We start from the raw sequence: 23,371 nt of genomic DNA on the forward strand, positions 1-23,371 counted from the left end.
AGGTTACCCTCGGATCAGAAATCCGTGCATGGAGAGAGTGAGTGGGAGGTTGTTTTGAGCCAGCTGTAGGTTCACAGAGAATTTTAGGGGAGATTTTCTGCTTTGTCCTGGCCTGTACATGCCAGGAGTGGATTACACCACCGCCCCACCCCCAGCCTCTCGTTTTCCTTCAAAAATTAATGGCAGAGATAAAATATCTTCTTTTCTGTTAGCACGGACTTCCAGCTATGTGCTGACAAAGTCCGAAGCTTTTCTCTGTGCACTTGGCTTGGCGAAATGAAAAGCCTGCTAAATTGGACATCTCTTTTGAAGAGCTGGCACAGGCACGACAGGCTGAATGGCCTCTTTCTGCTCTGTAAGATTCTGTGCTCATAATAAACACACACATGATCCAGCTACCACTAACACATAACGGAACTTAAGCTTGAATTTTCCTGACCTCTCCTGAAAGTTTTCTCTCTCTCGCTCTCTCTGTCTCGCTCTCTCACTCTGTCTCACTCTCTCTGTCTCGCTCTCTCTGTCTCTCTCTCTCGCGTGCTGTTCTGTCTTCAGGTACCTTCACCAACATGTACAAACACAAATAGTCCATCGCTGGACAACAGTCTTCTGACTAGGAGCACTGTAAGAATTTTGTTTCTCATAACCTAGTGTAGGGGCTAAGGCAAATTGTAGCATCCTGTTCTTAAATTTATTCGTGGGATATGTGCCACTTTGGAGTGTCATCTTCTCGTTTTGTAACTTCTGTTTTTTAAGAAAACTGAATAACTTGAGTGTCCGAAGAGGCAATCATGGAGTCGTGTGTAGGACCTGGAATTGTGTGCATTTGGAATGGAAAGAAAGCCCTGTTTTCTCTTTGTGGTGATGTTCTTCACACAGTTATAGTTAAAGGGATTAAACTGGCCGCCTGCACTGGGGTTAAAAAAAAAAGCTGTGAGCCAGGTTCAGATTGCAGTACTGCTGTACAGGAGGCAGATACTCACTCTCTGATGCAGTGCTGGGTAATTCCCGACATTCCAGCAAGTCTGATTCAGCAATTTCTAAGATTGGTCAATGTTTTGACAGCCTACTCAGGGCTTCCTGAAAGAATATCGAGCTGGAGTGCGGTTGGGTCATGAAGGTCATTTGTGTTGTTTAAAATCTTGACAGAGGATTTTAGTTTAACACATAAGCATTGGGAGACTGGTGCCAGCAGTTCAGATTCTAAATTGGGGTTTCTGTGGAACTTGCCATTGGTTGGGCAATGGTCCGTTTCATCGGCTAAAGACTTGGAATTAAATAGGAAGCTGGACAAGAACTAAGTAACTTGGATTTTCAGGCTGTGGCTAGGAATATCCGAAAGCAGGATGGCCAAGTCTCAGCCCGTGGGCCTATTTGGCCCCTCACTCCTCCCATTCCAGCCCTTAAAGCCTTCAGTCGCATGTGTGCTTGTATTTCTTGCTCACTGGTTTACCCTGCTTGATTTTGCTGGCCATGATTTTAAAAATCTCATCCTTGTTTTCAAGTTCCTCCATGGCCTCACCCCTCCATATCTACAGCATCCTCAAGCCCTACAAGCTTCCACTATCTCTACACTTCTCCAATTCTGGCCTCTTGGGAATCCCCCTTTTCATCGCTGCACCATTGGCGGCCATGCCTTCAGCTGCCTGAGCCCTGAGCTGTGGAATTCCCTCCCTAAACTTCTTTCACCCCTGTCTCCTCCTTTAACGCACGCCTTAAACCCTACCTCTTTGAACAAGCTCCTATTCTAATATCGCCTTATGTGACTCGGTATCAACTTTTGTTTAGTAACACTCCTTTGAAACGCGTTACTACATTAAAGGCGCTATATAAATGCAATTTGTTGCTGAAAGAGCTGCTCTTAGCACTGCTGTCTGATTGGTGGATAAATGCTAACTCAAAACACCCAAGATTTGTTCGTGTCAGCAACTTGAACTACGTGCTAATTCATGGGAACATGGGTTGAAACCTCCTATGTGCTTCCCCTCTATGTGCTTCCTCTTGTGTCCCCATGGTAGGTACTTTTGTAGTCCAAGAAGACAAAACACTTGTGAGCCCCTGTCCTAAAGACTCCTTGTCAACTGAGAAATGTTGAAACTTTGACTAAATTTATCAGCTGGTAATCCATACAGTAAAGGCAAATATTTATTCCTTACAATAAAGGGTGAGATATTAAAGTTCTTACTAATTTCACATAGAATCAGAAAATGCTGGAAACACTCAGCAGGTCAGGCAGCATCTGTAGACAGGGAAACAGAGTTAATGTTGCAGGTTGATGAGCACTCGTCAGCACTGGAATATATTCGAGAGGAACAGTGTTTAGGCAAGTATAGAGGCAGGGAAAAGTGGAGGTGGGGCTGCGTGTGGAGGAAAGAACAAAAGCGAGGGTCTGTGATAGAGCGGACTGATTAAATGACAAAAGGAGATGATGGTACAAAACAAAAAGGGGGAGGTTATGCGGCAAATAATGAAACAAAAGATGGGTTTAGAGGAGGGCTTAATGGTGACAGCAGAACTATGACCAGCACCTTGGTTTCACATAGTTATAGAACATAGAACATAGAACAGTACAGCACAGTACAGGCCCTTTGGCCCACGATGTTGTGCCGAACCTTGTTTCAGATAGTTACTATTGTGTAGAGCTGTAGTGCACAACTAACAGACATATGGCCATTTAGATAGCCAAGTAAGACTTACTCCTTTAAGAATGGTTGGCTCAGGCTAGGTTGAAGTGATACAGGGTTATTAACCTGATTACTTTTCAGGTTTGAGAGCAGGCAGCTGAATGTTGGAAATGACTAAGTAAGGTCCCTGGAGATGGAGGGCCAATAAAAGGTCATAAATCATCTGTGAAGCAGAACTGGCCTTTGGGTGTTTGGATTGAGTTCCACTCCTTTGATTTGCAAACATGGTGATTGAGAGGGCAGTTAATTTGGAAAGAGATTTTTGATTTAAGTGAAACAGCCACAGGCTACAGTCCAAGCAAAAAGCAATGTGGACAGATGCCTCGCTTTTTGGATGCTGATGATTGCTCCAAGCACAGGAAGATGCAAGGAAGCTGTGCTGGGGTACCAATGACTAAGTCACCACAGATTTCCCATCATGTAACATGGAATTCAGCACCGCCGATTCAGCAGGTGTCATCCGGGGCTCAACGCTAGCTTTCGAGTCTGAGTTAGAAGGTTGTGGGTTCGTGTCCCACTCCTGTGACTTGAGTGTATAACTACGCTGACGCTCTGGTGCAGTACTGAGGAAGTGCTGCACCGTTGGAGATGATATCTTTCGGATGAGATGTTAAACAAAGACCCCACTTGCCCTCTCGGGTGGATGTAAATGATCCTACGGCACTATCTGAAGAAGAACAGGGTGGCTTCTCCCTGAGACTGATATTTATTCTTCAACCAACATCACAATAATAGATTATCTGGTCATTATCACATTGCTGTTTGTGGGGTCTTGCTGAGCTCAAATTGGCTGCTGTGTTTCCTACATTACAACAGTAACTACACTTCAAAAGTACTTCATTGGCTATTAAATGGTTTGGGAAGTCTTGGGGTTGTGAAAGGCGCTATATAAGTGCAACTCTCTTCTTTTAATCGATAACTGTGCACCTGAGCGGCTAAATACAACGGAGAGAGTTCCACAAGATAACGCCCTCTGGGAGAAAGTTTCAGAAGTGGAACATGAAGTGAATAAACCACCTTCACTAACATGGGGGACACGCAGTGAATGAACTAACATTCTGGACGACCTTTTTGGATAGACAAGTTTGGATGCACGTTAGGGTCTTCCTTGCGTACCAGCATTGTAGCAGTGTACAGCACCTGTCCAAAAGACAGCATCTCCAACAGTGCAGCACCAGAGTGTCAGCCTAGATTATATACTCAAGTCACTGGAGTGGGCCGTGAACCCACAACCTTCTAACTCAGAGACATGAAAGCTACCGTTGAACCACGGATGACACCTGCTGAATCTGCGGTGCTGAATTCCATGTTACACGATGGGGAATCTGTGGTGACTTAGTCGGTACCCCAGCACAGCTTCCTTGCATCTTCCTGTGCTTGGAGCAATCATTAGTATCCAAATAGCGAGGCATCTGTCCACATTGTACCAGTTCTTGTAGTGTTGCTGCAGTAATAGCCTGGTAGAGGCCTAGAGTCTGCTGACACCATTCCAATGGATGAAGAAAATGGATACTGTCATACCAGCTTCCAAGTCCACTGCTCTGTAAGGATTTAGATTGTACTTATTTTAACAGCTTTCTCTGCAGCCTAACAAAGGCAGCTCTTTTTAACCCTCACTGGATGAACGTGGGCTTTGTAGAACACTTAGGGCCCAGCCTGTTGAGGTTTCCCAGTGATCGCAGTGTTTTCATCCTTTTTTATTTTGGCAGTAGTCAGTTGGCTGACCAATTTTTACTTGATCAGAAGCCTAGCCAATGGGATGTGATTACTATATATAATGTCCAACACTCTTCACCTCACAACGCTGAAGGTATGCTGGTCAAAACTCTTGACATGAAACTTGAAATGCAGATGCAGAGTTCTGCATTTTGAATTCACCTGACACTCCTCTTGCGAACCTTTATAAAACAATGGTTCTGCCTCAACTGGCACATTGTGTCTAATTCTGAGCACCGTGCTTTAGGAAGGGTGTGAAGGCATTAGAGAGGGTGCAGAAAAGATTTACAAGAATGGTTCCAGGGATGAGGGACTTCAGTCATGTGGATAGATTGGAGAAGGTGTTCCCATTGGTCGAAGGGTCGAGATCCAGAGGACACTGATTTGAGGTGAATGACAAAAGAACCAAAGGCGACATGAGGAAAAACTTTTAAGCAGCAAGTGGTTAGGATCTGGAATGCATTGCCTGCGAGTGTGGCGGAGACAGGTTCAATTGTGGCTTTCAAAAGAGAATTGGATAATTATCTGAAGAGAAAAAATTTGCAGGGCTGCTGGGAAAGGGTTGGGGAGTGGGACTAGCTGAGTTGCTCTTGCAGGGAACTGGCAGGAACATGACGGACCGAATGGCCTCTTTCTGTGCTGTGATCATTCTATTATTCTATGATTGTGAACTGTGGCTGGAGTGTTTTGTAGCACTTGATGCTTTTAAGATCCTGGCTGAAAAGAAAAGACTGCTCTTGAACTTGGTAGTTTAGCATATTTGCCAGATGTAGCTTGGTGGTATTGCACTGAATGTGCGATTGTTGAGAGGGTGAGCAGCCTGCTAACCACACAGACATCTGAATCATTTTTCTGACCGTAATTTGTCCCTTATTTTCCAGGATAAAGGAACTGAGTTTGTTGTGACAGAATGGCAAAAGCAAAACCTCTTGCGTTAACTGCAACTTCAAAGGAATTTAGAATAAATCAAACCCAGAAAAACACAAACACGTATGTTGTGATTTGTACAGTTTGAGGGAAGGAATTTTAGGGACCTTTTTCATAGGCGGGAGCTCACGGAACTTGCTCGAGTTGTTCAGCACCTACATGAATCTTGAAAAGGGGAAGCTCTGGGGTAAGTACATAAAATGTCATTCCATTTGATGGTGCACCTGTTTTAGCTGCCCCTTTTCTCTTCCATTTGATTCCAGAAGAGTTTGATTATCCACTCGTGTGGTAACAAAACCTCTGTTGGTGGAATTGGCTAAAAGAAGTACATTTCACTGTTGAGTGTTTTTTAAGTTTTGGTAGGTACTTTGTTTTGTAACCGTGCTTTAGCCCTATCTGAAAATAGAGGGGGACTTTAGGGGGAGTTCAGCAAAGGATCATTAGATACAGATGGCCTGGGAGTGTTTGTGGTGCCTGCATCCTTCTGGATATCCAGCAGGCAGCCAGAGAGGACAAGATCCTCTACTATGTCCAGCATTCACTCCTGAGCTCCAGTGATACTCTGTCGTATTTGATGTTGGTAGGGAGCTTAGACAATGGGTTCTTCTGCTTGTCACACTCCCAAGCCTAAAGAGAATCAGATCCTGGCTCCCAACGAGGGTGAGTAAGCATCCTGTACCCTGGGCTGGAGCCTCACCCAGTGATCAGCAAGGAGCTGTGTGTTTTTCTTGTACATTTACAGTAAGTCTAACAAGGGCAATTGGGAGTGGTTTTGATGCTTTTCCTCCCCGACCACCAGTTTGAGGTTGGTTTCAAAAACAGATGTCCTTTACCAGTTTTGAGTCCCAAATGTATAGTTGGTGCCAGTCGAATAGCAGGAAACAGCACAATGTTAATCACCATTCTCAGCTCTTAAGACACAGGAAACAAATTGCCTTTAAAGTTTAAATTGCATATTTGTTAAGTTGATGTGTTTATGCTCTGCCCTGTTGTGTTTATATACTTCCACCCATCTCACCATAGAGCCAGAACACTCTTACCAAGGTTATATGGTGATGGGTCAGTTAGTGGATGCAGCATTTCATGTGGCATGTTGATCAGTAAAGTCCCAGGTTCGGCTTCTAGCCTGTGCTGAGTTTCCTGTTTTCGGGGAGCGCAATGGCAGGAGATGGTACCGTTGATTCCGTTCCCCAACCTAGGAATGGCCCAACTCAGCCAGAGTTCACACTCTTACTTTCTAGCAATGATAACCTGGGAGTAGGTGAGGGCGTGATGCATTTGGTAATATCTGACGACACTCACTGTGTGGACTTATATATGAAGAGTAAATATTTTAGTGAGATAAACCGAAGTCACAATTGCACTGAACAACAGTCTGAATCACTCTTTTCAGGAGAGGAGCAGAGGAAATGGGGAGGAACAAAATAAAGGCAGCATTTTGTGCTAGTTTAAAATGATTCTGGTTTACCAAATAGCTTTTGTATATCTCATCTGAACAGCATTTCCTGAAGGGGCTTGCGTAGTAATGCTCTATGTAGATGGTTACACAGGTTGGCAGACTGTGTTGTGGTGCCATATTTCCTTGTGCAACACTGTGGCTACCCAGGATCCAGCTTGGAAAAACACAGTTTGTTTCTTTTTAAAATATTAATTCTCAGATTTTGCGTATCACTAGGAAGGCCCATATTGAAGCTTTATTTGATCTTTTTGAGTTCTGACTGTTTTATGGACCATCTTGGTCAGGAGGTAGCTAAGGCATATGGAATGCTTTCCTTTATTGGATGAGATATAGAATTCAAAAGCTGGGATGTAATGCTGGAACTGTATAAAACGCTGGTTAGGACACAGCTGGAGTTTTGCGTACAGTTCTGGTCACCACATTACAGAAAGGACATAGTTGGTCTGGAGAGAGTACAGAGGAGATTTACAAGAATGTTGCCAGGGCTCGAAAGTTGCAGCTATGAGGAAAGATTGGATAGGCTAGGGTTGTTTTCCTTAGAACAGAGGAGTGACTTAATTGAGGTGTACAAAATTATGAGGGGTCTAGATAGAGTAGACAGGAAGGACCTGTTTCCCCTAGCGGAGAGGTCAATTACCAGGGGGCACAGATTTAAGGTGATGGGTAGAAGGATTAGAGGGGACATGAGGAAAACCATTTTTACCCAGAGGGTGGTGGGTGTCTGGAATTCACTGCCAGGAATGATGGTGGAGGCAGAAACCCTCAATTTTTTTAAAAGGTACCCGGACATGCACCTGAAGTGCTGTAACCTACAAGGCTATGGACCAGGTGCTGCAAGGTGGTATTAGATTGGGCGGCTAGGTTTCTCGGCCGGCGCAGACACAACAGGCTGAATGGCCTCCTTCTGTGTTGTAATTTTTCTGTGGTTCTATGGAACAGCTTTCAGGATGCTAAGGACATTGTTATTATAGTACTGAAGCTCATGAGAGATGTAGGCCCAAAGACACCCACTTTTTACTTTTCAAACTGATGTACTATACTTTACTAATTCATATGTGGAGTTTGGACAAAGCATGTGTAGGTTACTTAAACCCAGGTGGAATCTTCCTCATTGTTTGCCTAAGTTCAACCTCTAAATACAAAGCTTCTTACTCATCCCTACTCCCACCTGCTAATCCATCTTTTATTTCTTTTAGAACTTAGTTGACCTTGGTGCTGCAGTTTACCATGTTTTCTTTTATTAAAAGTTACGCAGCCACTCGTAGAAAGGAAGAACTTACATTTAGATAGCGCCTTTCACGTTTCAGTGTTTTACAACCAATGAAGTACTTTTGAAGTGCAGACCCTGTTTATAGGGATATGGTTTATAAGAGGTTATGTTACTGGACTACTAGTGCAGAGGCCTGGACTAATGATCCAGAGACATGAGGCAAGTCCTACCAGGGCACCTGGGAAATTTACATTTATTTAATTAAATAAATCTGGAATAAAAAGCTAGTATCAGCAATGGTGACAATAAAACTACCTGATTGGTGTAAAAACCCATCTGGTTCACTAATTAGGGCAGAAAATCTGCCATTCTTACTGTCCTGGCCTACATGTGACTCAAGACCCACAGCAATGTGGTTGACTCTTAACTGCCCTCTGAAATAGCCTAGCAAACCACTCAGTTAACGGGCAAGTAGGGGTGAGCACTAAATGCTGGATTTGCCTGCGAGGTCCACATCCATGAATGAATGAAGAATAACTTGCCATGTTGGAAATTTTATGTTAAGTACAAATTTGTATTTGTATTTTGCACAATGTTTATTTGTACTTCCCTCGCTAGTTAATTGAACTCACGTGTACCAAAAGTAGGTAGGCTTATCCCAGATAAAGAACAGAGGATTAACCTCAGAAGAAAGTTGTGGGTCAGTGAAGCTGAGGTAAAATGGTTTAGCCTGTTGTACAGAAACTGAAGAGAAAAGTCTCCCTTTTAGTGATTCCCATCTCTCCCCTGATGGAAATGCGGGGAGTTTATAAGTATATGAAAGTCTCTTGACTCAGATTTTCATTCTGGATCAAACTCTGCTGGTGGGTGATTGGTAAGGGCAGAATCCAGCTCTGGTGTGATGCCCTTCATGCTTGAATAGCTCAGAGACCCTTACTGTTGAGGTTGGCACATAAAATAGTCTTTTGGGTGAAGAAGGGGGAAAATCCGTCCCCATTGTGTCGAACGTGCAATCCATTTTTCCAGCCTTTTCAGCAAGTGCAGAGGTGAAATGACTGAGTAGTGGTATTGGGGGAGATGCGTCTCCGTTGTCCATTATGCTGTTTAAATTGGCATTAAAGCTGCAAAGAACACTCGTTTTAATAATTCATGCTTTGAGTGCCACAAATAGACCTTGTATTGGATTAAGTAGCTGCCTGAAACTTCATAGTACGTTCATGTTTTTTGTCACAGGGTAGCAGGCAAATTGACTTCTGATCTGCTCATAGAAGGGTTTGTGTTTTTATTTTAGTTTATAATTTCTTTTTACAAGCCCCTGTTCTTATTGAACTTGTTGGCTAAGTTGTGCATCGTCTGATGGAAATAGGGGCATCAGAGACTGATAGAAGAGATTAGCTTAAAGGCTGAAGCAATTGGTGGCCTACAGTTCCCCAGGCAACAGTGCAAAATACATCTGTGTGAAATTCTTTTGCCTGCCGTTCCATTGGCAGCGTTCACTTTTAAAATAGAACAACATTTTGCATTTATATAACGCTTTTAACACAGTGAAATGTCTCCAAGGTGCTTCACAGGAGCAACTATCCAACAAAGTTTGACACCGAGCCATATAAGGAGCAAAGAAGCTCCCTCTGGAGCTCGCAGCCCAAACAGATATTAAAGGAGTTTCACATGAATGCAGGAGTGTACAATTTTAACTTGAAGGCTTAAGTACCAAAGGACTGAAGGGTGATTGTTGAAGTTGACATGATGCTGGCTGGTTCAGCACCAAGTACAGGGTCTTGGAGTGAAGTTCCAGTGTATGAGGAAGAACAAAACTAGGAGTAACACTCTCCCAAGCCCAATACAACATGACCTGAAGAGGATATCTCCCTGACAGCCCCAGCTGCTTGTAGTGTAGCTTGAAGCAGAGCGTTGGCTTGTGGCCAGGAGTCAGACATTTCAGTAACTTCTTTCTGAAAATACAAAAGCAATTTCGGCACAGTGCCAAAAAGCGAGGAGCAGTGGGGCATAAATTTGTCAGAGTTGGTAGTGCAAAAGGGGCAATAGTAAATTAGCCATCCATTTTTCCCTCACGCCCCAGACAAATTCATACGCCGTATGACATAAATGGCATGAACCTGATGGGCCGAATGGCCTCTTTCTGTGTCGTAACGGTTCTATGACTAAATGCGACCTAACTACAGCCCTGTAAAACATGAGGTATTGATAGAAGGTTCACACAGCAGGAGCTTTTTATCTTAAAACCTTAAAAAAAAAACTTCGAGAAGCAAAATTAAATTTGTAGAGAAATATTAGTATACAGACTGTGCATTATTTGCTTTGAGTCCTGATTCAACAATGACTGTCCAGCCAGCGTCCGGGTTTAGATCACATATTTTCTTTGGTCAGCTGTGAGCAGATGGAGGGCGATGTGGGGGGAGATCCCATTAGACTCAACGATTTGCTTTCAAGTGCCACATCTGAGCTTTCAATAAATCAAATCCTGATGAACTAGATGACAAGAAGTGTGTTTGTACAGGGACTACTGTAGAGTGGGAGAGAGTGGGAATAGTCAAGTGGAGTCCTTCGGTTAGTGTAGCTGGACAATGTAATCCTTTCCAGTGCAGAGAATGATCTTTAGTCACCTCTTATATAGAGTTGAAAGTAGAATGCTTGTGGCTTTGATTTGTTTTATCTCCTGTGATAGTATTTTCTGGGGGCTATGACAGTCTCTCACCATTTCATGAAATCAACGTTTTTCTCTCAGGACTTTTAAGATTCTAAAACTGTGGTTCTGTTTCATCGGAGTCAAGCTATTGGAGGAGATACTCCCACCGAGTAGGGCAGCTTATTCGAACATCTGATTGCCTGCTGTCAGTGCTGTATTTAGCACTTAACATTTAAAAAGCTTTGAAATGTAGTTTGGAAAAGAAGCTCAAACAGATACTTAAATCCTGTAACCTGATATTACAATCGGGACGAAGCAAATCACTTTTCTGTCCGTGTATGTTTTTTTTAAACATACAAGTCCCACACTGGATGTATTTAGCAGCGAAAACGTAAAACGTTTTCGGCTACTGTCTCCTTTCTTCAATTTGCGTGTTTTTAAAGCGCCCTTGAGTTGGTTTATTGCCTGGATGTTGGTACATTTTTAACAAGGAAGTGTGTATAGGACAGCATAATCATGGTGAATCAAGAGGAAAATTGAAGAGATTGAAAGGTTTTAAGAGTCGATTGTAACCGTGGAGACTGGAATAGCGGATTGGTCTATAAAGGTGACGGAGGAAATGATTACTATAGATTACTGCCCAAGACCAAACACAAGTCAGCTGAAGGTTGGACTGGGTGATGCTGTGAATTAGCACATTGTACCTCTAGGACATGATGTTCAATCTAGCCCTGAACAATTGGATGAAAATCTCCTTTCCTGGCTGTTTGAGCCCAATGCAATCACAAGCCAAGGAGCTTTAACTCATTCACAGGTGCTGCAGGAAGTCAAAATGTCACAATGGTTCAGGGTCTAATGTTATGTGACACTGCCAGAGCAGAGCTAAAGGAGGCTCTGCCCAGCATCTTATTTGCTGTGCCTGACTTGAGATAGTCCACAAGAAGTGGAGAACATTCAACTTTCCAGCATTAACGTCCTTCAGTTTAATGTGCACAAAATCCACCAAAAATGGTCGATCCAGTCTGCTGTATGTGGGCTCTTGGTGTCTGTTTGTTGCTACTGTTTTATAGTTGGGAATGCTGAAGTATATCTTTATCGCTCAGGGGCTGTGGGGTAACTTTCACTTTGCTGAAATGAGGATGTCACTGTAATTTATCTGTGGAACTAAACCGTTTTGCATGCGTGTGCCCCTCTGAGAGGATGCGATTGATGCCGGAGAGCACCAGGTTGCCCATTGGGCCCACAGCAAGCACAGGAGTTTGGTTCTGTAGCTTCCAATACCGACATGTTTTCCAGCCACAAAAAGAAATGGACATTTTTGTAAACTTCCATTGTTGGACGTTACACAGTAGAGTTTAGAAAAATATTCAGGACTGCAGTGCGATTCTTCAAGATTGACGTTGCCAAAAATAAAGCAATTATAAGCTGGTTGTTTTTTTGTGGAAGACTGCAAACTCTCATAGAGTAAAACAGGTTGGATGTGGACCCTGTTCCAGTGAAAGCCTCCAAGGAGGTTTTGCGTGAAATTTGATGAAATATTATTTCACCCTGGATGCAGATTCAATGGGTTTTTACTGGCTGAGAAATAGAAATGAGTAAAATTATGAGGGGTTTTGTTAAGAGTAAATATCGAGAAACTGTTCCCACTGACGGGAGAGCTGGTAACCAGAGGACACAGATTTAAGATAATTGGAAAAAGTGCCAGCGGGGGAACGAGACAATTCTTTTTACCAGTGAGTTGTTATGATCTGGAACGCACTGCTTGAAAAGGCGGTGAAAGCTGATTCAATAGTAACATTCAAAAGGGAATTGAATAAATACTTCAAGGGGAAAAATTTGTGGGACTGTGCGGGAAGAGCATGGCAGGAGGACTGAATGCATAGCTCTTTCAAAGAGCTGGCACATACACACTGGGCCGAATGGCCTCCTTCTGTGCTGTCTGATGCCACGATTTTAAAGAGGTTGTGTTGGTGAAAGGTCATTTAGGTTTGGAGATTTTGACCACTTTGCTGCACGGAAGCCAAGAGAAGAAATGACCAGTCAGTGGCATAGTGGTAATGTCACTGAACCAGTAATCTAGAGGCCCAGGCTAATACCCTGGAGGTAAGGGTTCAAATTCCACCAAGGCAGCTGGTGGAATTTAAATTCAATTAATTAATAAAAATCTGGAGTTGAAAGCTAGTCTCAGTAATTGTGCTATGAAACCATCAGCGATTGTCATAAAAACCCATCTGGTTCATCTAATGCCCTTTTGGGAAGGAAATCTGCTGTCCTTACCTGGTCTGGCCGACATGTGACTCCAGACCCACAGCAATGTGGTTGACTCTTAACTGCCCTCTGAAATGGCCTAGCAAGCTACACAGTTGTCAAGAGCAATTAGGGATGGGCAACAAATGCTGGCCTTGCCAGCGACACCCACATCCCATGAAAGGAATGAAAAAAAACACTGCCATGGTAGCAACATCTTGAAAGGAAGTCAATGCCGACATATATCTTGGGCTGATGATGTCGAAATAGGAAACTGGGTAACTATTCTCCACAATACCTCCTCAGTCGCTCGCAACATGGTCCTCAAAATGGATGCTGTGGTGACCTCGCCTCACTGGTGTTAAAGACCAAATTAAATCCATAAGAACGGTGATAATTTTCACCAGCACTGTTTGTGAATGACGAGATTGGGGTTGTCCTGTTGCTGCGCTTTGTGATCTTCGGTTGCCTGGTATATTCTGAACTGCTAGCTATCACTATAAAAAAAAAATCTGCCCTCCTTTCTGATCACAACTGAACCCCTGGCTGGAGAGTCTGGAACTATGAGGTACAGTCTCAGGATGAGGGACCGGCCAGTTGGGACTGAAATGAGGAGAAATTTCTTCACTCTGTGAATCTTTGTAATTCTTTACACAGGAGAGCTGTGGACGCTCAGTCGCTGAATATATTCAAGGCTGAGATCGATAGATTTTTGAACTCTTAAGGGAATAATGGGGTATGGGGATTGGGTGGGAAGGTTGAGTTGAGGTAGAAGATCAGTCATGATCTTATTGAGTGGTGGAGCAGGCTTAAGGGACTAAATAGCCTACTCCTGTTCCTATGTTATTTGCCATCTGCCTTCAGTCCGTTCTCTTCCACCTTCAGTGTTGTCTGCTTTTAACACTCTTCCTCTCCCCCTCTATGTCTTGCTATTCATCCCCCTGTAGGGCACTCTGTGACACGTATGTAATGAGCATTGTAGAGATGCAAGTTGCTGTTGTATCTCATTGCAGCAGAGTTTGAAAATGTCGAAATACAAGTATTGATCTTTCAGATGGAATCCCTCTTACAAGCAAGAGGGAAAGGGACTGACATTGTGTGGAAAAAAATCACTGAAAAATAAACTAGTCTCCAACTACAGCATTTCAGTTGCATCCTGCCACAGGGATGACTGGCTTGTACTGGCCCTGGCATTGCAGACTGACTCACAATGAGGGGCTGATGCTTCAGATTTTCAGTTTCTCGTCTGCTTCCTTTTGCCTGTTACACAAACAGAAGGTGGAAGACTTTACACTTTGTCAGCCGCCTTTCTCCTCCTAGGATTGCCAAGTCTGATTGGCCGTATTCCTGAAGGACCTGGTATGGCAGAAGGTAGCACAGGGAACTGTGCAACCACAGAGTGCGTAATATACGTCCATATCGCTGCAAAGCTGTGATGCCATTGAGGTGGTGACCTGGTGTATCTGTTGCCAGGCTGAGCTCATAAAGGGGCTATATTGAGTCTGAAATGCATGTAGGAGAGTAAATTTCCCTTCCTCTTTGGTTGTGTCCGCAGTTTGTAAATCTGCAAATAAATAAAGCTTTTAGCTCTAATCAAAATGATCTCCTTTGAGTAACTCCTGCAGAAAATTATCTCATGATTCTTTCATTGGAACGGGCAGGGGAGGGGGACTAGCTAAGTTGCTCTCTGAGAGTTAGCACAGGCATGATGGGCTGAATGACCTCCTTCTGTGCTGTAATCATTGTATAATTCTATCTCTTGTTGCTCTTCACCCACTCTTTAATTCTCTCCATCTTGCTCTGACTGTAGTTCTCACCCACACTCTCTCTCAATATCTTCTTTTGTATCTATTAGATTCTTCTCTTTCCTGTAAGTCTCAATTTCACTGTCCACCTTCTGTCTCCTTGTACATCTCCTTCTCTTGCACGACCCTCACCTGTTCCCTTACTGATATACTCTGCCAAGAAAAAAGGCTTGCTACCTATTTGTACAAAGTAGATTAAAAATCTTATGTCTGCACACCCTTCCTGTCATCTGTTTCCGTTATGAATTCCTATTTTTACATTTATAATGTAAGGTGCCTGTGTTAAACCTGTTAGATTGTATTTACCTTCTTTCTCTTCCCAGTGTTGCCAACTCTGGCTGTATTTCTGAAGGTTTCACCACATGACCAACTGCCTCGCCCAGTCAAACAGCTGTTTCTCCCAGCTCCAATATTTTTATAACTAATAAACAAAAGCGTTCAAAGAAAATGAAAAGAACACGTTTTTTTAAATGCCTCTATGATTTTCCTCCATGCTCTTGTGCGAACAAGAGTTCACACTTCCTGAGTATCTCAATGTCTTCAGCCAGGAGTCGACGATCTTAATAAGAAGAACCATTTTTAAAATTTAGTGAAAAATGCAATATCTTAAGAGCCACAATGCTTTACTCAAATGCCAGTAATAATGAGAAACACGACAGAGAAGCATTTATCGATTTTTATGCAACACCTTTTTTAATGACTCTCTTGTTCTTCAGCTCCTCCACTGCTTTTTTTTGCTGGCATTTCCAACTGGCTACTTTTCAGCAAACGTACTGTACTTTTTAGTGAAATGCCTCTCAAGATTTGATTTTTTTTTTGTTGTTTCATTGCAAATAAGACACACAGGGAGGCCAGCCAAATTCGGGATGAATGCGAATGAATCAGTCCATTCATTTTGAAATTCTCAATTTTCATCTTCGATTTTTCTCTTCTTTGTAGCCATTTCAACCCCTCCAATTATGTCAAATTAAATTTTTTTTGTAGCAAACAGACTCAAAACAAGGGCCATGGTTAGTTTATCGCTTTGTATGTCCGTGAACGACTCGCCTGTTCGGCTAGCGGGCGATACGCAAGCCATTAACGTGATGGCGCATGACGTCATTTTGCTTGGCAAAACAGTGCAATTGTAACTTGTGTCATGGAAGTGTTTTTTTTATTTAAAAAAATAAGGAGGTCTCTGTGCCTTTAAGACTGAGAGCAGTTTTTAATATTTTCTGGAACAGTGTGTGCAAGCTGCAAGTCTGTTTCCTAAGCAACAGCAAGAGAGAGATCACATGCCATATTGTATCTGTTTAACAATGTGTAAAGTCTGGCTAGAACCGATTTGATCTGGCAGACTGGCAAAGCATGCTCTCCTTGAAGGAAGAATTTGTCTCTCTCTCAGCAGAAAATCTACATTAGTCTACAGGCTGTGTTTCGCCTAAAGAGGAAAAGACCTTTGGAAAGGAATCTTTGCATTATTGGAGGTAACAAATTCCTTTTTACTTCCAGTCTCTAAAAAGTCTCTGCCTCAGGAGTGACTTTCTGTTGTCGTTCGTGTTTCTGGGAGTTCTGGGAACTCAGTAAAGTTTCTATTGATAGACTGCTAATTCAATATGTAAATAGACCTTTGTTATACTCCTTGTTGAAAGATCTGTGTGATGCCTGCTGCAGCCGAAGTGCCGTGAGCCCCTATCCATTACAGACTGTTCATCAAACTCACCTGGAGACTTCGAGTGGCATCTGACTATTCGACTCTGGGACACCTCACCAAACTGTGACTGTAACCCACCAAGACTTACAACACAGTTCTTTTATTATTCCTAAGAAACAGCTGTAATTTAAAACATCATTTTGGTACCAGTTGACTGTTGGTTTTTGAATCTATGTGCGTGTGCATGAGGGTTAGGAGGAATAAGAAGTTATAAAGTCTTTTCAGACATAGTATTGTTTAAGATTTAGTTTATTAATAAATAGTTAATTTGCTGTTTGAAGATACCTGCTTTGGTGTGTTTTATTCTGGGGGTTAATGGGGTGTTTGATTTGGCTAGTTTCTGGTTCGTGGGAAACTTGAATAATATGCTGTGACCTGTGGAGTAATGGGACTGAATTGACAGTGCATTGCTCCTGCCTCGGTTGTAACACTTATGACCTTTGACCCAAGCAAGTTTTCAGTAGAATTTCCTCTTTGTGTGATTAAACTTTTCATAAGTTCTAGCCATTATCTGTTAAAATATCCATTGCTAAGAAGGTTTTTCTAGATATATGATGTTGTATTTAAATTAGAAACACATTTAGATAACTATTCTCTAAAAATTGATTGAGAAAAATTGGGTTCAGTCGATGAAGGTCGGAAGCTGCGTGAGTCCTTAATGAGCCACAGGTTGCCGACCCCTGTCCTAGGCTGTCTTTGGGATCAGCACATGATGAGTTAAAACAGCTTTCTGCTGAGCATGGGACACATTGTGGAACTGGGCTGAAGGCAAAAATGTCTTATTACATGAGGGGCTGATGGAATGTGTGAAATTCACCCATCCATGTCTGTGATGGTGGAATATATTAATCTGGTCACCTGTGTTTATAGTAATAGAATGATCGGAAGGGTTTGTGCGGGCAGTATTACCATGGAGATTAAGAGGGCAATATAACAGTGGTAACAATGATCAGAAGAGATTGAGGAAGAATTAAGTGCATTCTGCTGGCTTCATGTTATTTTGATGTCACTATTATACATTTTTGTACTATGATTTAGTAGTAGTATGCATGGAATGTAGAAATCAAATTTAGAATTAGTTTAAGAGATGTGAGTGAACCGTTGTATGCTGTACTCATACTGGAGTTGTGAAGTGTGATGGACCTAAACACACATACTGGATCATGTAGTACAGTGTCTCATTAAAGACCTGATTCTGCATTGTTACAGCTACATGAGTGTGAATTCTGATGCTTAAAGTACAAGATAAATTAGAACAAGAAAACAGTCCATCTCTCAGCGTTATCCAGGAGATTAATCTTTAATTCCTGGCAACTCCAGGGCAATCCTGGAGTTGGCAACCCGATCTCCTCCCCAACTGGAACTGCAGTGGCATCACCACTGGTAGAAGGGTATAATTACAGATGACAGGTTTACACAGCTTGCTTACATTGGGAATACAAGTATAAGAAAAGAATGTATGACTTTGAAATGGCGACTGGATTACGTATGCGTGTCTTGGTCCAATTATCCCTCATGCTCTAAACCCACTTCAGCTGAAGACTAGACCTGGGTCTTAGATCCATCTCCGCAGCACCCCCGCCACGTCCCGCCCCTCCCTAATTGCCGATTTCACATCTCCTTTCTTCACTCGGAGCTTCCAAATGTATAGTCTACATTGAGGGCTTTTGAGGGGTTCTGACCTGTCCCAAATTGGTCAGGGTTCAGCTGTAGCACAGGTCCAACACTTAACACATGGGACTCCACATCACCCTCAAATAGAAACTACCTGGGCCTTATTGAGTGCTGTGAGTTGTAGGCATTAAATATTTACCAGCAGATCCCCTGTGGCATTAATGATAGCAAGTCAGAGGATGATGTCAACAAAATGAGACAATAATTTGTACGTACGCTAGTCAGATTCCTTTACTTTTCTGATATTAAACTTCTGTGGTGTTACAATGGGATATTTTTAATATATATGTTTCTGTATATTTTTAAAATTCTGTTCAACCATTTTTCCATTTTCTCCCCATTCCAGGCTTTGTTCTGTCACCCACCTTCCCCAGTGGCATAACTTAGATCAGAACCCCATGTGAACAACCGAAGCCCAGCCAATTGATGGCACAGCACATTACAACTTTCATCTCGTGCCCGAACGCCAGCAGAAAGGCCCAAGGTTTCTTGGATTCTGGGCAACTCTGTCCTATTAGCACTGATATTTCTTATTTGCAAGGTTGATCCTAAAGGGTTGCTCTTAGTGCCATTGCCTTATTGATGGATAACTCTGAAATCGGTAAACTAAGATCTGTTAGAATCAGCAACTTGAGATACACGCAGGTTAGTGGGGACGTGGATTTAAAAGTTTAAATTAACATGAAGTTGTGAAAGGTGCTATATAAATGCAAATCTTTTCCTTCCTCAACCCCTGCTCCTTCCTTTCCTCCCTCCCCTGCCTTCCCTCCTTTCAAGGCTCTGTTGTAAAAACCTGTGCAGACCTTGAAGCTAAAAGCTTGGACTCCTGCTGGAATAAACTGTGCAAATTATGGCAACTGATCTGGTGCAGGACAATATCCCACATTATTCTGTACATGTAAGAGACACTTACATTTATATAGCGCCTTTAATGGCCTCAGACATCCCAAACACTTTACAGCCAATGAAGTATTTTTGAAGGGCGACAGTGACACAGCGGTAATGTCACTGAACTGCTAATCCAGAGGCCCAGGCTAATGCCCTGGGGACATGGGTTCAAATCCCACCACGGCAGCTGGTGAAATTTAAATTCAATTAATTAATAAAACTCTGGAATTGAAAGCTAGTCTCAGTAATGGTGCCATGAAACTATCGGTGAATGTCATAAAAACTAACCTTTTAGGGAAGGAAATCTGCCATCCTTAACTGGTCTGGTCTACGTATGACTCCAGAGGCACAGCAATGTGGTTGACTCTTAACTGCTGTCTGAAATGGCCTAGCAAGCCACGCAGTTGCCAAGGGAATTTATGGATGGGCAACAAATGCTGACTTTGTCAGCGATGCACACATCCCATGAAAGAGTTTAAAAAAAAAAGTAACCACTGTTGTAGTGTAGGAGACACAGCATCCAATTTGCACGCAAAAAAACTCTCACAAACAGCAATGTCATAATGACCAGATAATCTGTGTTTTTTAATTAAAGTTGATTGAGGGATAAATATCATTCTGGACACCAGGGGTAGCTCACCTGCTGTTTAAAAACAATGCCATGGGATCTTCCACATCCACCAGAGGGCGCAGACAGGGCCTCCATTTAATGTCTAATTTGAAGGACGGCACCTCTTAACAGTGCAGCACTCCCCCAGTACTATGTGAGAGTGTTAGCGTTGATTTTTGCTCTCAAGTCTATGGAGCAGGACTTGAACCCACAACCTTCTGACACAGAGGCAAGTGTGCTATCAACCGAGCCATATAACATGATTTGACCTCTGAGTACTACAATTAGATTAGATTAGAGATACAGCACCGAAACAAGCCCTTCGGCCCAACGAGTCTGTGCCGACCATCAACCACCCATTTATACTAATCCTACACTAATCCCATATTCCTACCAAACATCCCCACCTGTCTCTATATTTCCCTACCACCTACCTATACTAGTGACAATTTATAATGGCCAATTTACCTATCAACCTGCAAGTCTTTTGGCTTGTGGGAGGAAACCGGAGCACCCGGAGAAAACCCACACAGACACAGGGAGAACTTGCAAACTCCACACAGGCAGTACCCGGAATCGAACCCGGGTCCCTGGAGCTGTGAGGCTGCGGTGCTAACCACTGCGCCACTGTGCCGCATTAACGCTCCACATTTCTGAGTGGATCTGAGCAAAATCAAATTACTTTGCACTCCGTATAACACCTCCTTTCTGGGGAAAAGAGCAAGCTCTGTTTATTCTGGGTAGAATATTTATTGGAGCCTCTATCTTATGTTCAGCTGATAAATATAGAAAGTAGGAACAGTAGCTGTTTCTGCTTTGCTGTAGCACAGCTCTAGGCTGTCGGAGGCAAAGTGGTTGAGATGCACTGCATCCTGAAGCCTTGAGCAAATGTCCTCCTCTGCAGATAAAGTAATGTTGCCCAGCCTGCTTCTCAGGCTGTTCACTCATTGGCTGTTTCTGCTGACTTTAGCACTTTCTGATAGGCTGCTGACCTTGGCTTCTCTCCTTTAGCCTCAGCAACACTGACAGACGCACACACTCACTCACTGTCCTGACCAGCAACCTATTCAGCAACCTCTCACCCGTTATACTGGCAGGATACTAATCAATCACGAGATAGATGTCACAGCAAATCTGCATAGAGGCTTAATACTGTAATGCATTGTGTAAAGAGTTCCGGCTTCTGGCAAGGCCTAATCAGACAACCTGTCTTGTGAATGATAAAGCAATTCTCTCCTTGAATTTGAGCTACTGTTGTGTTCCTCTGCGGTAAATTTAAGAGTGGGGGTGGTGGCAAGGGATGTTAAAAGACGTTGCACCTGCGTAAATGAACGTTGGAAACAGGTAAGAGGTATTTGTCTTACCAAACCATTTTACAATGGAAAGGAGGACCTGTAACATGTTCTCCTTAGCTCTGTTATTCAATCTAGTGAGGCTCTGTGTTGTGTTTGTTCCAATGAAGTCCTTCTGCTTCTCAATTATTCTGTGAGCACTGAAGTCATTTGGATCATGCTGGATATTTCATTAGTGCAAGAAGAATGTGAGGGCAAATCTGCCCTAGGTCTCGACAAAACTGGCCTTCTCTGAACCTTCATAAAATGAACTGAGCAAAACCTCTCCCAAAGTCACTAGTTAAAATCAAATTTGGCAGAAGGCAGGGTTTTTGTTGAGTGATTTCTTTTGAGTGGAAGATTTCTGTAATACGAGTACTTTCAGTCCACTTTAATTTTTATAAATTAACAACTGCTTGCCATAGTTTGGAAACATTGCCTTGCATAATGAAGTGTAGCGAAGGACAGGAAAGAATTTAAAAGACACAGGTTGCGATGAGAGCCCTGCCTTCATGTTCACTGCTGGGTGGAATAACTGGAGTCTTTTATCAGCTGGTATCAGCTTTCCATAGCGTGAGCTGAACTGCAGTTTAGCTCTCAGCTGAGTGGATGATGTAATGAGAAGGGGAGGGGGCTTATCATATGATTCAGCACAGATGGGATTACAGACTGTGGGTGTGACGTGCTTCTGACAGTGTGCACTCTCACACTAGATAGCCTGGTTCTTTGCAAGTTGGACTGAATCTCTCAAAGTCAGTGACCCTGCTAGGCGATGAGGACAACTGGGATACAAAGTAAGAAGCTCACATGAATTTTAATTCTTGGGTGTGTGCCTCTAGGCATTTGTGACTCAAATTCGATTGATGAATCTAAGCAGCCAAACTTGCACAAGGTATCAGAGGTTCATACGAACTGAAGAAAGAAGGATTGTTTTAAACTCGTGTGGAATCACTGTGGTAGAAGAGAGAGCAAAAAGAGCACTCAGTATTTTGGTCACTGAAATCAGGTTTGCATCGTTTTCCTATGACCTGCCTGTAGTCATGTGGAAAGTTGGAGGATTCTTAGTTGGGGCTAATTTATACAACGATTGTTTCCATTTTCAGGTGCTACGCAGTAAGGGGGAAAGAAAGCCTATGGGGATCATTCGCAAAGTTACTCCACTTCTGACACTGATTATCTAGAAGCAGTGCAAGGTAGGATAAATGGATGGAACTTAGTAAATGCCTGACTATCTTCCTATCTGACTATCTTTGGCCTCCTTGTCTCGAGAGACAATGGGTAAGCACCTGGAGGTAGTAAATGCCTGAATATTTACAGAAATTATCCCCTTTTTATACAAAAACACATGCAGGCAAGAGGTACAGTATAAAGGGCATCAGGCATCCCTTCATAATGTGCTGGATTGTTTGATGAATTCATGGGAAATGCAGTCATTTTGCTCTAGGGCATTTTATTGACTAATTTGATTTAACAAATTGGCCTTTTTTTAAAAAAGAACTTTCTTGTAGATACAGACGTGAGTCATGTATTTTCAGGGACCGAAACACTCAAACCAGTTAACTTTAACTTTAAAAAAAAAACTGCAAAAGTGAGATATCTGTCTTTAATATAACATCCCTGTTATTATAAAGCAGCATGTCCTCTGATTCGCAGTGAATAATGTTACGGAAGATCTGCCAGTCTGAAATTAAAAATAAAACAGAAAATGCTAGGAATACACAGTAGGTATCTGAAAAGAGAAAACAAAAAGGTTAGCATTTAAGAAAAAGAGAGAATTTGGATTAATGTAGCACCTTTCTCATCCTCAGGATGTCTCGGCCAGTAAATTACTTTTGTAGTCACTGTGGTTTTGTAGGCAAATGCAGCAACAATTTTGCACAAAGCAAAGTCCCGCCAACAGCAAATAAGATAAATCACAAGTGAATTTGTTCTGCTGGTGATTGGTTGAGGAAGGAATGTTGGTCAGGATAGGTCTCTGTTGCAAGAGAAACCAATAGAGTTGGTTGGTATCCTTCCATCTATGAAAGATGATGGACACGCAGCCAACAATCCATTTAGGTGGGGTGTCTTCTCTTGCTGTACCTTTACTGATGGCTGAGAAGGCCAACCCTTGAGAGGCAGGTTCTGCCAGCAGTGCCGCATGTGAAGCTGCCAAGTGACGCTGTGAGTTGTTATTTTTGACGTTGGCGCCTGTTGCCGAGCTGCTGTAGCCACTGGTTGTCGTGGTAGAGCACACCAGTCCACAGGATGTGTTGCCATTTCCCTCTTTCATCAGCTAGTGACTCCCGGGTGCGGTAGTCCACATTTAGGGTCTTCATGTCACACTTGCAAGCATCCTTGAAGTGGAGCTTTGGACGCCCCACTGGCCGTCTGGCCTTGGCTACCTCGCCATATAGAAGGTCCTTGGGTATGGGACCGTCTTCCATCCTGCGGACGTGTCTGATCCACCGAAGCCCCCTCTGTTTGATTAGTGCCAACACATT

At 42.9% G+C, this 23,371-nt stretch overlaps 1 long non-coding RNA gene across 1 annotated transcript in view; it reads left to right on the forward strand.

Moving 5' to 3' along the window:
• The window catches only part of LOC137352038 (uncharacterized), a 91,316-nt gene that overhangs the window by 41,935 nt on the left and 26,010 nt on the right, over positions 1-23,371 (forward strand). The window contains exons 2-3 of the long non-coding RNA XR_010969623.1: positions 18,406-18,704; positions 21,992-22,081. This is a non-coding gene — a long non-coding RNA (uncharacterized lncRNA). The remainder of the gene's footprint in view (positions 1-18,405; positions 18,705-21,991; positions 22,082-23,371) is intronic.

Source organism: Heterodontus francisci, chromosome 37 (assembly GCF_036365525.1).
Source record: "Heterodontus francisci isolate sHetFra1 chromosome 37, sHetFra1.hap1, whole genome shotgun sequence".
Lineage (NCBI taxonomy): Eukaryota > Metazoa > Chordata > Chondrichthyes > Heterodontiformes > Heterodontidae > Heterodontus > Heterodontus francisci.